Genomic DNA, 15,843 nt, shown 5'->3' with positions numbered 1-15,843 from the left:
CCGCCGCTAGTCGCTCTGTAATGCGAACCGAGCGTTGAAAAGTGACCTGACGATAATGAAGACACCCAACTACTAATAGGGAGGTTCAGAAGCTCGGGCACCGGGACCATAAATAAGATATGCTAATCCTGGCATAGCCGCACATTCGAATAATCAATGGACGGCGAGTCATCACCGCCATCTACGAGACCAATAGCGCCAAATGGAATGTTAATGGAACAAATTGGATGACTGCGTTCAGCCTTTGCGCCAACGTCCGTTACTTCTGGACAACGGCTATTTAAAGAATTTCTGATTTCGTTCCAAAAAAAATAAAAAATCAGATGTCCGTCTCCAGGATACGGATTGAAGGACATTCTATCCGCCATTGCAAACTGTACACCAGGGGTGCCAAGCTCATCGCGGGCCACATCAGCATTATGGTTCTCCTCAAAGGGCCGGTTGTAGTTGTAAAATTCAGATGTCCAGAGCACCTCACCTCCCCCTTACATCAGATATCCAGAGCACCTCACCTCCACCTTACATCAGATATCCAGAGCACCTCACCTCCCCCTTACATCAGATATCCAGAGCACCTCACCTCCCCCTTACATCAGATGTCCAGAGCACCTCACCTCCCCCTTACATCAGATGTCCAGAGCACCTCACCTCCACCTTACATCAGATGTCCAGAGCACCTCACCTCCCCCTTACATCAGATATCCAGAGCACCTCACCTCCCCCTTACATCAGATGTCCAGAGCACCTCACCTCCCCCTTACATCAGATGTCCAGAGCACCTCACCTCCACCTTACATCAGATGTCCAGAGCACCTCACCTCCCCCTTACATCAGATATCCAGAGCACCTCACCTCCCCCTTACATCAGATGTCCAGAGCACCTCACCTCCCCCTTACATCAGATATCCAGAGCACCTCACCTCCCCCTTACATCAGATGTCCAGAGCACCTCACCTCCACCTTACATCAGATATCCAGAGCACCTCACCTCCACCTTACATCAGATGTCCAGAGCACCTCACCTCCACCTTACATCAGATGTCCAGAGCACCTCACCTCCACCTTACATCAGATGTCCAGAGCACCTCACCTCCACCTTACATCAGATATCCAGAGCACCTCACCTCCCCCTTACATCAGATATCCAGAGCACCTCACCTCCCCCTTACATCAGATATCCAGAGCACCACACCTCCCCCTTACATCAGATGTCCAGAGCACCTCACCTCCCCCTTACATCAGATGTCCAGAGCACCTCACCTCCCCCTTACATCAGATATCCAGAGCACCTCACCTCCCCCTTACATCAGATATCCAGAGCACCACACCTCCCCCTTACATCAGATGTCCAGAGCACCTCACCTCCCCCTTACATCAGATATCCAGAGCACCTCACCTCCCCCTTACATCAGATATCCAGAGCACCTCACCTCCCCCTTACATCACATGTCCAGAGCACCTCACCTCCCCCTTACATCAGATGTCCAGAGCACCTCACCTCCCCCTTACATCAGATATCCAGAGCACCTCACCTCCCCCTTACATCAGATATCCAGAGCACCACACCTCCCCCTTACATCAGATGTCCAGAGCACCTCACCTCCCCCTTACATCAGATATCCAGAGCACCTCACCTCCCCCTTACATCAGATATCCAGAGCACCTCACCTCCCCCTTACATCAGATATCCAGAGCACCTCACCTCCCCCTTACATCAGATATCCAGAGCACCTCACCTCCCCCTTACATCAGATATCCAGAGCACCACACCTCCCCCTTACATCAGATGTCCAGAGCACCTCACCTCCCCCTTACATCAGATATCCAGAGCACCTCACCTCCCCCTTACATCAGATATCCAGAGCACCTCACCTCCCCCTTACATCAGATGTCCAGAGCACCTCACCTCCCCCTTACATCAGATATCCAGAGCACCTCACCTCCCCCTTACATCAGATGTCCAGAGCACCTCACCTCCCCCTTACATCAGATGTCCAGAGCACCTCACCTCCCCCTTACATCAGATGTCCAGAGCACCTCACCTCCCCCTTACATCAGATGTCCAGAGCACCTCACCTCCCCCTTACATCAGATGTCCAGAGCACCTCACCTCCCCCTTACATCAGATGTCCAGAGCACCTCACCTCCACCTTACATCAGATGTCCAGAGCACCTCACCTCCCCCTTACATCAGATGTCCAGAGCACCTCACCTCCACCTTACATCAGATGTCCAGAGCATCTCACCTCCCCCTTACATCAGATGTCCAGAGCACCTCACCTCCCCCTTACATCAGATGTCCAGAGCACCTCACCTCCCCCTTACATCAGATGTCCAGAGCACCTCACCTCCACCTTACATCAGATGTCCAGAGCACCTCACCTCCCCCTTACATCAGATGTCCAGAGCACCTCACCTCCACCTTACATCAGATGTCCAGAGCATCTCACCTCCCCCTTACATCAGATGTCCAGAGCACCTCACCTCCCCCTTACATCAGATGTCCAGAGCACCTCACCTCCCCCTTACATCAGATGTCCAGAGCACCTCACCTCCACCTTACATCAGATGTCCAGAGCACCTCACCTCCCCCTTACATCAGATGTCCAGAGCACCTCACCTCCCCCTTACATCAGATGTCCAGAGCACCTCACCTCCCCCTTACATCAGATGTCCAGAGCACCTCACCTCCCCCTTACATCAGATGTCCAGAGCACCTCACCTCCCCCTTACATCAGATGTCCAGAGCACCTCACCTCCACCTTACATCAGATGTCCAGAGCACCTCACCTCCCCCTTACATCAGATGTCCAGAGCACCTCACCTCCACCTTACATCAGATGTCCAGAGCATCTCACCTCCCCCTTACATCAGATGTCCAGAGCACCTCACCTCCCCCTTACATCAGATGTCCAGAGCACCTCACCTCCCCCTTACATCAGATGTCCAGAGCACCTCACCTCCCCCTTACATCAGATGTCCAGAGCACCTCATCTCCACCTTACATCAGATGTCCAGAGCACCTCACCTCCACCTTACATCAGATGTCCAGAGCACCTCATCTCCCCCTTACATCAGATGTCCAGAGCACCTCACCTCCCCCTTACATCAGATGTCCAGAACATCTCACCTCCCCCTTACATCAGATGTCCAGAGCACCTCACCTCCCCCTTACATCAGATGTCCAGAGCACCTCACCTCCCCCTTACATCAGATGTCTAGAGCACCTCACCTCCCCCTTACATCAGATGTCCAGAGCACCTCATCTCCCCCTTACATCAGATGTCCAGAGCACCACACCTCCCCCTTACATCAGATGTCCAGAGCACCTCACCTCCCCCTTACATCAGATGTCCAGAGCACCTCACCTCCCCCTTACATCAGATGTCCAGAGCACCTCACCTCCCCCTTACATCAGATGTCCAGAGCACCTCACCTCCCCCTTACATCAGATGTCCAGAGCACCTCACCTCCCCCTTACATCAGATATCCAGAGCACCTCACCTCCCCCTTACATCAGATATCCAGAGCACCTCACCTCCCCCTTACATCAGATGTCCAGAGCACCTCACCTCCACCTTACATCAGATATCCAGAGCACCACACCTCCCCCTTACATCAGATGTCCAGAGCACCTCACCTCCCCCTTACATCAGATGTCCAGAGCACCTCACCTCCCCCTTACATCAGATATCCAGAGCACCTCACCTCCCCCTTACATCAGATGTCCAGAGCACCTCATCTCCACCTTACATCAGATGTCCAGAGCACCTCATCTCCCCCTTACATCAGATGTCCAGAGCACCTCACCTCCACCTTACATCAGATGTCCAGAGCACCTCATCTCCACCTTACATCAGATGTCCAGAGCACCTCATCTCCCCCTTACATCAGATGTCCAGAGCACCTCACCTCCCCCTTACATCAGATGTCCAGAGCACCTCACCTCCCCCTTACATCAGATGTCCAGAGCACCTCACCTCCCCCTTACATCAGATGTCCAGAGCACCTCACCTCCCCCTTACATCAGATGTCCAGAGCACCTCACCTCCCCCTTACATCAGATAACCAGAGCACCTCACCTCCCCCTTACATCAGATGTCCAGAGCACCTCACCTCCCCCTTACATCAGATATCCAGAGCACCTCACCTCCCCCTTACATCAGATATCCAGAGCACCTCACCTCCCCCTTACATCAGATGTCCAGAGCACCACACCTCCCCCTTACATCAGATATCCAGAGCACCACACCTCCCCCTTACATCAGATGTCCAGAGCACCACACCTCCCCCTTACATCAGATATCCAGAGCACCACACCTCCCCCTTACATCAGATGTCCAGAGCACCTCACCTCCCCCTTACATCAGATGTCCAGAGCACCTCACCTCCCCCTTACATCAGATGTCCAGAGCACCTCACCTCCCCCTTACATCAGATGTCCAGAGCACCTCACCTCCCCCTTACATCAGATGTCCAGAGCACCTCACCTCCCCCTTACATCAGATATCCAGAGCACCACACCTCCCCCTTACATCAGATGTCCAGAGCACCTCACCTCCCCCTTACATCAGATATCCAGAGCACCTCACCTCCCCCTTACATCAGATATCCAGAGCACCTCACCTCCCCCTTACATCAGATGTCCAGAGCACCTCACCTCCCCCTTACATCAGATATCCAGAGCACCACACCTCCCCCTTACATCAGATGTCCAGAGCACCACACCTCCCCCTTACATCAGATATCCAGAGCACCACACCTCCCCCTTACATCAGATGTCCAGAGCACCTCATCTCCACCTTACATCAGATGTCCAGAGCACCTCATCTCCCCCTTACATCAGATGTCCAGAGCACCTCACCTCCCCCTTACATCAGATGTCCAGAGCACCTCACCTCCCCCTTACATCAGATGTCCAGAGCACCTCACCTCCCCCTTACATCAGATGTCCAGAGCACCTCACCTCCCCCTTACATCAGATATCCAGAGCACCACACCTCCCCCTTACATCAGATGTCCAGAGCACCTCACCTCCCCCTTACATCAGATATCCAGAGCACCACACCTCCCCCTTACATCAGATGTCCAGAGCACCTCATCTCCACCTTACATCAGATGTCCAGAGCATCTCACCTCCCCCTTACATCAGATGTCCAGAGCACCTCACCTCCCCCTTACATCAGATGTCCAGAGCACCTCATCTCCACCTTACATCAGATGTCCAGAGCACCTCACCTCCCCCTTACATCAGATGTCCAGAGCACCTCACCTCCCCCTTACATCAGATGTCCAGAGCACCTCATCTCCACCTTACATCACATGTCCAGAGCACCTCACCTCCCCCTTACATCAGATGTCCAGAGCACCTCACCTCCCCCTTACATCAGATGTCCAGAGCACCTCATCTCCACCTTACATCACATGTCCAGAGCACCTCACCTCCCCCTTACATCAGATGTCCAGAGCACCTCACCTCCCCCTTACATCAGATGTCCAGAGCACCTCACCTCCCCCTTACATCAGATGTCCAGAGCACCTCACCTCCCCCTTACATCAGATGTCCAGAGCACCTCATCTCCACCTTACATCAGATGTCCAGAACACCTCACCTCCCCCTTACATCAGATGTCCAGAGCACCTCACCCCCCCCTTACATCAGATGTCCAGAGCACCTCACCTCCCCCTTACATCAGATGTCCAGAGCACCTCACCTCCCCCTTACATCAGATGTCCAGAGCACCTCATCTCCCCCTTACATCAGATGTCCAGAGCACCTCACCTCCCCCTTACATCAGATGTCCAGAGCACCTCACCTCCACCTCACATCAGATGTCTAGAGCACCTCACCTCCACCTTACATCAGATGTCTAGAGCACCTCACCTCCCCCTTACATCAGATGTCCAGAGCACCTCACCCCCCCCCTTACATCAGATGTCCAGAGCACCTCACCTCCACCTTACATCAGATGTCTAGAGCACCTCACCTCCACCTTACATCAGATGTCTAGAGCACCTCACCTCCCCCTTACATCAGATGTCCAGAGCACCTCACCCCCCCCTTACATCAGATGTCCAGTGCACCTCACCTCCCCCTTACATCAGATGTCCAGAGCACCTCACCTCCACCTTACATCAGATGTCCAGTGCACCTCACCTCCCCCTTACATCAGATGTCCAGAGCACCTCACCTCCACCTTACATTAGATGTCCAGAGCACCTCACCTTCACCTTACATCAGATGTCCAGAGCACCTCACCTCCCCCTTACATCAGATGTCCAGAGCACCTCACCTCCACCTTACATTAGATGTCCAGAGCACCTCACCTCCACCTTACATCAGATGTCCAGAGCACCTCACCTCCCCCTTACATCAGATGTCTAGAGCACCTCACCTCCCCCTTACATCAGATGTCCAGAGCACCTCACCTCCCCCTTACATCAGATGTCCAGAGCACCTCACCTCCCCCTTACATCAGATGTCCAGAGCACCTCACCTCCCCCTTACATCAGATGTCCAGAGCACCTCACCTCCCCCTTACATCAGATATCCAGAGCACCTCACCTCCCCCTTACATCAGATATCCAGAGCACCTCACCTCCCCCTTACATCAGATGTCCAGAGCACCTCACCTCCACCTTACATCAGATATCCAGAGCACCACACCTCCCCCTTACATCAGATGTCCAGAGCACCTCACCTCCCCCTTACATCAGATGTCCAGAGCACCTCACCTCCCCCTTACATCAGATATCCAGAGCACCTCACCTCCCCCTTACATCAGATGTCCAGAGCACCTCATCTCCACCTTACATCAGATGTCCAGAGCACCTCATCTCCCCCTTACATCAGATGTCCAGAGCACCTCACCTCCACCTTACATCAGATGTCCAGAGCACCTCATCTCCACCTTACATCAGATGTCCAGAGCACCTCATCTCCCCCTTACATCAGATGTCCAGAGCACCTCACCTCCCCCTTACATCAGATGTCCAGAGCACCTCACCTCCCCCTTACATCAGATGTCCAGAGCACCTCACCTCCCCCTTACATCAGATGTCCAGAGCACCTCACCTCCCCCTTACATCAGATGTCCAGAGCACCTCACCTCCCCCTTACATCAGATAACCAGAGCACCTCACCTCCCCCTTACATCAGATGTCCAGAGCACCTCACCTCCCCCTTACATCAGATATCCAGAGCACCTCACCTCCCCCTTACATCAGATATCCAGAGCACCTCACCTCCCCCTTACATCAGATGTCCAGAGCACCACACCTCCCCCTTACATCAGATATCCAGAGCACCACACCTCCCCCTTACATCAGATGTCCAGAGCACCACACCTCCCCCTTACATCAGATATCCAGAGCACCACACCTCCCCCTTACATCAGATGTCCAGAGCACCTCACCTCCCCCTTACATCAGATGTCCAGAGCACCTCACCTCCCCCTTACATCAGATGTCCAGAGCACCTCACCTCCCCCTTACATCAGATGTCCAGAGCACCTCACCTCCCCCTTACATCAGATGTCCAGAGCACCTCACCTCCCCCTTACATCAGATATCCAGAGCACCACACCTCCCCCTTACATCAGATGTCCAGAGCACCTCACCTCCCCCTTACATCAGATATCCAGAGCACCTCACCTCCCCCTTACATCAGATATCCAGAGCACCTCACCTCCCCCTTACATCAGATGTCCAGAGCACCTCACCTCCCCCTTACATCAGATATCCAGAGCACCACACCTCCCCCTTACATCAGATGTCCAGAGCACCACACCTCCCCCTTACATCAGATATCCAGAGCACCACACCTCCCCCTTACATCAGATGTCCAGAGCACCTCATCTCCACCTTACATCAGATGTCCAGAGCACCTCATCTCCCCCTTACATCAGATGTCCAGAGCACCTCACCTCCCCCTTACATCAGATGTCCAGAGCACCTCACCTCCCCCTTACATCAGATGTCCAGAGCACCTCACCTCCCCCTTACATCAGATGTCCAGAGCACCTCACCTCCCCCTTACATCAGATATCCAGAGCACCACACCTCCCCCTTACATCAGATGTCCAGAGCACCTCACCTCCCCCTTACATCAGATATCCAGAGCACCACACCTCCCCCTTACATCAGATGTCCAGAGCACCTCATCTCCACCTTACATCAGATGTCCAGAGCACCTCACCTCCCCCTTACATCTGATGTCCAGAGCACCTCATCTCCACCTTACATCACATGTCCAGAGCACCTCACCTCCCCCTTACATCAGATGTCCAGAGCACCTCACCTCCCCCTTACATCAGATGTCCAGAGCACCTCATCTCCACCTTACATCACATGTCCAGAGCACCTCACCTCCCCCTTACATCAGATGTCCAGAGCACCTCACCTCCCCCTTACATCAGATGTCCAGAGCACCTCACCTCCCCCTTACATCAGATGTCCAGAGCACCTCACCTCCCCCTTACATCAGATGTCCAGAGCACCTCATCTCCACCTTACATCAGATGTCCAGAACACCTCACCTCCCCCTTACATCAGATGTCCAGAGCACCTCACCCCCCCCTTACATCAGATGTCCAGAGCACCTCACCTCCCCCTTACATCAGATGTCCAGAGCACCTCACCTCCCCCTTACATCAGATGTCCAGAGCACCTCATCTCCCCCTTACATCAGATGTCCAGAGCACCTCACCTCCCCCTTACATCAGATGTCCAGAGCACCTCACCTCCACCTCACATCAGATGTCTAGAGCACCTCACCTCCACCTTACATCAGATGTCTAGAGCACCTCACCTCCCCCTTACATCAGATGTCCAGAGCACCTCACCCCCCCCCTTACATCAGATGTCCAGAGCACCTCACCTCCACCTTACATCAGATGTCTAGAGCACCTCACCTCCACCTTACATCAGATGTCTAGAGCACCTCACCTCCCCCTTACATCAGATGTCCAGAGCACCTCACCCCCCCTTACATCAGATGTCCAGTGCACCTCACCTCCCCCTTACATCAGATGTCCAGAGCACCTCACCTCCACCTTACATCAGATGTCCAGTGCACCTCACCTCCCCCTTACATCAGATGTCCAGAGCACCTCACCTCCACCTTACATTAGATGTCCAGAGCACCTCACCTTCACCTTACATCAGATGTCCAGAGCACCTCACCTCCCCCTTACATCAGATGTCCAGAGCACCTCACCTCCACCTTACATTAGATGTCCAGAGCACCTCACCTCCACCTTACATCAGATGTCCAGAGCACCTCACCTCCCCCTTACATCAGATGTCTAGAGCACCTCACCTCCCCCTTACATCAGATGTCCAGAGCACCTCACCTCCCCCTTACATCAGATGTCCAGAGCACCTCACCTCCCCCTTACATCAGATGTCCAGAGCACCTCACCTCCCCCTTACATCAGATGTCCAGAGCACCTCACCTCCCCCTTATATCAGATGTCCAGAGCACCTCACCTCCCCCTTACATCAGATGTCCAGAGCATCTCACCTCCACCTTACATTAGATGTCCAGAGCACCTCACCTCCACCTTACATTAGATGTCCAGAGCACCTCACCTCCCCCTTACATCAGATGTCCAGAGCACCTCACCTCCCCCTTACATCAGATGTCCAGAGCATCTCACCTCCACCTTACATTAGATGTCCAGAGCACCTCACCTCCACCTTACATCAGATGTCCAGAGCACCTCACCTCCCCCTTACATCAGATGTCCAGAGCATCTCACCTCCACCTTACATCAGATGTCCAGTGCACCTCACCTCCCCCTTACATCAGATGTCCAGAGCACCTCACCTCCACCTTACATCAGATGTCCAGTGCACCTCACCTCCCCCTTACGTCAGATGTCCAGAGCACCTCACCTCCACCTTACATCAGATGTCCAGTGCACCTCACCTCCCCCTTACATCAGATGTCTAGAGCACCTCAGCTCCACCTTACATCAGATGTCCAGAGCACCTCACCTCCCCCTTACGTCAGATGTCCAGAGCACCTCACCTCCACCTTACATCAGATGTCCAGTGCACCTCACCTCCCCCTTACATCAGATGTCTAGAGCACCTCAGCTCCACCTTACATCAGATGTCCAGAGCACCTCACCTCCCCCTTACATCAGATGTCCAGAGCACCTCACCTCCCCCTTACATCAGATGTCCAGAGCATCTCACCTCCACCTTACATCAGATGTCTAGAGCACCTCACCTCCCCCTTACATCAGATGTCCAGAACACCTCACCTCCACCTTACATCAGATGTCCAGTGCACCTCACCTCCCCCTTACATCAGATGTCTAGAGCACCTCAGCTCTACCTTACATCAGATGTCTAGAGCACCTCACCTTCACTTTACATCAGATGTCCAGAGCACCTGACCTCCACCTTACATCAGATGTCCAGAGCACCTGACCTCCACCTTACATCTGATGTCAAGAGCACCTCACCTCCCCCTTACATCAGATGTCCAGAGCATCTCACCTCCACCTTACATCAGATGTCCAGAGCACCTCACCTCCCCCTTACATCAGATGTCCAGAGCACCTCACCTCCACCTTACATCAGATGTCCAGAGCACCTCACCTCCACCTTACATCAGATGTCCAGAGCACCTCACCCCCCCCCTTACATCAGATGTCCAGAGCACCTCACCTCCCCCTTACATCAGATGTCCAGAGCACCTCACCTCCACCTTACATCAGATGTCCAGAGCACCTCACCCCCCCCCTTACATCAGATGTCCAGAGCACCTCACCTCCACCTTACATCAGATGTCCAGAGCACCTCACCTCCCCCTTACATCAGATGTTCAGAGCACCTCACCCCCCCCCTTACATCAGATGTCCAGAGCACCTCACCTCCCCCTTACATCAGATGTTCAGAGCACCTCACCCCCCCCTTACATCAGATGTCCAGAGCACCTCACCTCCACCTAACATCAGATGTCCAGAGCACCTCACCTCCACCTTACATCAGATGTCCAGAGCACCTCACCTCCCCCTTACATCAGATGTCCAGAGCACCTCACCTCCTCCTTACATCAGATGTCCAGAGCACCTCACCACCCCCTTACATCAGATGTCTAGAGCACCTCACCTCCCCCTTACATCAGATGTCCAGAGCATCTCACCTCCCCCTTACATCAGATGTCCAGAGCACCTCACCTCCACCTTACATCAGATGTCCAGAGCACCTCACCTCCACCTTACATCAGATGTCCAGAGCACCTCACCTCCACCTTACATCAGATGTCCAGAGCACCTCACCTTCACCTTACATCAGATGTCCAGAGCACCTCACCTCCCCCTTACATCAGATGTCCAGAGCACCTCACCTCCCCCTTACATCAGATGTCCAGAGCATCTCACCTCCACCTTACATCAGATGTCTAGAGCACCTCACCTCCTCCTTACATCAGATGTCCAGAGCACCTCACCACCCCCTTACATCAGATGTCCAGAGCACCTCACCTCCACCTTACATCAGATGTCCAGAGCACCTCACCACCCCCTTACATCAGATGTCCAGAGCACCTCACCTCCACCTTACATCAGATGTCCAGAGCACCTCACCTCCACCTTACATCAGATGTCCAGAGCACCTCATCTCCACCTTACATCAGATGTCCAGAGCACCTCACCCCCCCCTTACATCAGATGTCCAGAGCACCTCACCTCCACCTTACATCAGATGTCCAGAGCACCTCACCTCCCCCTTACATCAGATGTCCAGAGCATCTCACCTCCCCCTTACATCAGATGTCCAGAGCACCTCACCTCCACCTTACATCAGATGTCCAGAGCACCTCACCTCCACCTTACATCAGATGTCCAGAGCACCTCACCTCCACCTTACATCAGATGTCCAGAGCACCTCACCTTCACCTTACATCAGATGTCCAGAGCACCTCACCTCCCCCTTACATCAGATGTCCAGAGCACCTCACCTCCCCCTTACATCAGATGTCCAGAGCATCTCACCTCCACCTTACATCAGATGTCTAGAGCACCTCACCTCCTCCTTACATCAGATGTCCAGAGCACCTCACCACCCCCTTACATCAGATGTCCAGAGCACCTCACCTCCACCTTACATCAGATGTCCAGAGCACCTCACCACCCCCTTACATCAGATGTCCAGAGCACCTCACCTCCACCTTACATCAGATGTCCAGAGCACCTCACCTCCACCTTACATCAGATGTCCAGAGCACCTCATCTCCACCTTACATCAGATGTCCAGAGCACCTCACCTCCCCCTTACATCAGATGTCCAGAGCACCTCACCCCCCCCTTACATCAGATGTCCAGAGCACCTCCACCATCAGAAGTCAGGAGTCCCCCACAGCTGCAGCAGCTCCAGGAGAGGTTTAAGGGCCCCATGAAATGGCCCGGTGGCCCCCCGGATCAGCCTGCAAGCCTTGTGTTTGAACTTCGACACGTGTGCTGCAGACCTTTTTATAACGTGCCATCTGACTGCTGGATTCCCTCTTCTTCATCTAGCTGTCAGGGCTGAAAAGGACATTACCCAGAACCTCTGTCCTTAGGCTGCGAATGGTTGGGTGGGGGTGGTGCTAGTAGAGGAGAAAGGAAATAATGCTGCCAATCGTGTCACAGACTCCAGAGCCGCTGGTCCTCAAGCTCTGAAGCACTGGGCAGGGCTGGTGTCAGTAGTGGAGAATGGAAACCATAATGCCAATAATGTCACAGGTCCCAGAATCACTGTCCCTCAAGCTATGAAAGGCTGGGTGGGTATGGTGTCAGCAGAGGAAAAAGGAAACCATAATGCCAATGAAATCATGGGTCCAAGAGCCACTAGCCCTCAAGGTATGAAGGGCTGAGTAAGGGTGGTGTCAGCAGAGGAGACTGGAAACAATGGTGTCACAGGTCCCAGTGCCACTGTCCCTCCAGCTGAGAAGAGCTAGGCGGGGGTGGTGTTCGCAACAAAGACTGGAAATTCTGGCAGTGGCATCACAGGACCGATCGCCAATCACTCAAGCTATGAAGAGCTGGGCAGGGGGTGGTTTTAGCATTGTAGAATGGAAATGAAGGTTGCCAATGATGTCACAGGTCCCAAAACCACTGCCACTTAAGCTGTGACGGGTTGGGCGGGGGTGGTGCCAGCAGTAGAAAATGGAAATTATGCCACCAGTGGCATCACGGGGTCCCAGAGAAGGTTACTCAAGATGTGGAGGGTTGGGCGGGGTGAAATCAGCAATAGAAAATGGACATGATGCCACCAGTGACATCGCGGGCTCCCAGAGCAGGCTACTCAAGCTGTGAAGGGTTGGGCGGGGGTGGAGTCAGCAGTATAAAATGGACATGATGCCACCAGTGACATCGCGGGCTCCCAGAGCAGGCTACTCAAGCTGTGAAGGGTTGGGTGGGGGTGGAGCCAGCAGTAGAAAATGGAAATGATGCCACCAGTGACATCACGGGGTCCCAGAGCAGGCTGTTCAAGCTGTGAAGGGTTGGGTGGGGGTGGTGCCAGCAGTAGAACATCGAAATGATGCCACCAGTGACATCACGGGGTCCCAGAGCAGGCTGTTCAAGCTGTGAAGGGTTGGGTGGGGGTGGTGCCAGCAGTAGAACATCGAAATGATGCCACCAGTGACATCACGGGTCCCAGAGCAGGTTACTCAAAATGTGAAGGGTTGGGCGGGGGTGGTGCCAGCAGTAGAACATAGAAATGATGCCACCAGTGACATCACGGGTCCCAGAGCAGGTTACTCAAGATGTGAAGGGTTGGGCGGGGGTAGTGCCAGCAGTAGAAAATGGAAATTATGCCACCGGTGACATCACGAGTCCCAGAGCCGGTCACTGAAGCTGTCAAGGGTTGGTCAAGTAGCAATGAGAGGAAAGACCATCTCCATATTAATGGCCAATTTGGGGCAATCTCATATCAATGGCGGCGATGGAGGGTGAGGGGTAACTCTTTAATAAGGGTCATTGGGGGCAACCCCTTATTAATGGCCATGTGGGGGCGAGGGGGGGGGAGCGGGTAGAACTCCATGTTATTAGCTGTGGTTTTGGAATCTGATGTCTAACAAGCTTATATGATTGTGATGGTCGGGGGTCCTCAAACCCGCAGTGCTCGAGTGCCCCAATGGTCAGTCCGCCCCTGTAAGTGTTCTACAGCTTAGTTTCCCTACGTGTTCTACAACAACGTCCGTGGCAAAGACTTGGTTCCTGATTTAAGCACCTTGTTGGCTGCTAGGCCTTGTGAGAGAGGAACTGTCCAACCTGAGTGATCATCCAGCTGGGAATGGCTATTCTCTGGATGCAGCCAAAGTAAGAAAGTTCCTCAAAGCGGGAGTCCGCCGGGATACTGCAGCTGCTGACTTTTAAAATAGTGACACTTACCTGTCCAGCGCGCCCGCGATGTCGGCACCCGAAGCCGATCTCTCGATCGTCTCTCGGGTGCTGCCGCCGCCATCTTGAGTATGGGAATCAGGAAGTGGAGCCTTTCGGCTTCATTTCCCGGTTCCCTACTGCGCATGCGCGAGTCGCGCTGCGTAATAAGGACGGTCCCCGCTGCCTCTGGGATCTGTGTGTTTCCCAGCAGGCAGCGGGGGACTTTCGGAAAGGGGCGTAGATTCTGCGGAAAGGGGCGTACCTTCTGCAGAATCTACGCCGGAAGTGGGTGTACTGTACAGCTACCTGCACCCCCCCTCCCCCCTGAAAGGTGCCAATTGTGGCGCCGGAAGGGGGGGGGAATCCAATGAGCGGAAGGTCCACTTTAGGGTGGAGCTCCGCTTTAATGTTTATAGACTTTGACATTGAGAGGACCTGAACTTCCCTTCCCAACCCTCTGATCCCAAGTTTAAAGACTGTTCAATGGTTTAAGTTTCACAAATAAAATCCATTCAAGTGGATCTATTGTCAGTCTCAAGTTACTGGGCCATCTACCACGGGACACCCCCTAGATGTGCCACAAGGAGAACGGAAGGTAACGGTAACCCCAGGGGCGTAACTATAGGGGGTGCAGCAGTCGCGACCGCAACCAGGCCCTGTGATGCAGGGGGCCCATGCAGCCCCCTCTGCATATGGCCGGCAGCAGCATAGGCCGCTAGCGGTACCAGTGCACCATGCACACGGTGGTGGAGGGTGACTAGCAGAGCTCCATGCTCGACTATCGCACTGGCTGCTCTTTAGTTGTGCATTCCCCGCATGACCTGTGTCCTCGGCCGGCTCCTCAGAGTACCCCTCTCCTGCTCCATGCATTGCCGCTCAGTCCGATGTCTGTTCTCCCCAGCCAGAGCCCTGCCCCCTCCCGAGCCCGGCCCACACTGCACTGCTTCTCCCAGGTAAAGAAACTTTAAGCACACAGATGCAGTGCAGCCCTATGGGAACCGGCCCCCAGAGGACACTGCAGGCTTGTCTGCCAGCCCCCCTCCTCCCCCGTCATACACAGATGATGAAAGGTCTTTCTGGTAGATATGCTGATCACCCGTCCAGCACACTGAATGGAGCCCAGGCCAACATGGATGAGTGCGCGGCCTACAGCTTGGTCATGGTGAGTGAGAGGACCCCACCCCCCACACACCATTACATACCCCCTCCATCTCCCCCTGGGGACAGGGACTTTTTCTCATGTGGGGACAGGGACCCCCACCTCCCCTGGGGACAGGGACCCCTTCTCACTTGGGGGAAGTAACTTCATCTGCCCTGGAGGAAAGGACCTCATGTCTTCTGGGGACGAGGACCCCATCCTGCCTAGGGACAGTCCCCCAATGGGGCACCTAAAAATTAAAAAAAAAATAATAATAAAAACTACTGATGCCAGTGGTGGAACTACAGGGCTCACAAAGGTCAT

The 15,843-nt window shown here is 54.0% G+C and overlaps 1 pseudogene across 1 annotated transcript in view; it reads left to right on the top strand.

Moving 5' to 3' along the window:
- Positions 1 to 12,763: 12,763 nt before the first annotated feature.
- LOC143997893 (galectin-1 pseudogene) overlaps positions 12,764 to 15,843 on the top strand; it is a 7,531-nt pseudogene continuing 4,451 nt past the window's right edge. The window contains exon 1 of the transcript XR_013277759.1: positions 12,764 to 12,854. The product of XR_013277759.1 is annotated as a galectin-1 pseudogene (transcript). The remainder of the gene's footprint in view (positions 12,855 to 15,843) is intronic.

The sequence above is a fragment of the Lithobates pipiens genome, unplaced genomic scaffold, assembly GCF_037356315.1.
Source record: "Lithobates pipiens isolate NorthernLeopardFrog02 unplaced genomic scaffold, aLitPip1_a1.2 Scaffold_19, whole genome shotgun sequence".
In the NCBI taxonomy this organism is placed as follows: Eukaryota; Metazoa; Chordata; class Amphibia; order Anura; family Ranidae; genus Lithobates; species Lithobates pipiens.
Note: the sequence above shows the minus strand (reverse complement) of the source record. Positions and strands in the feature narration are given on the sequence as shown.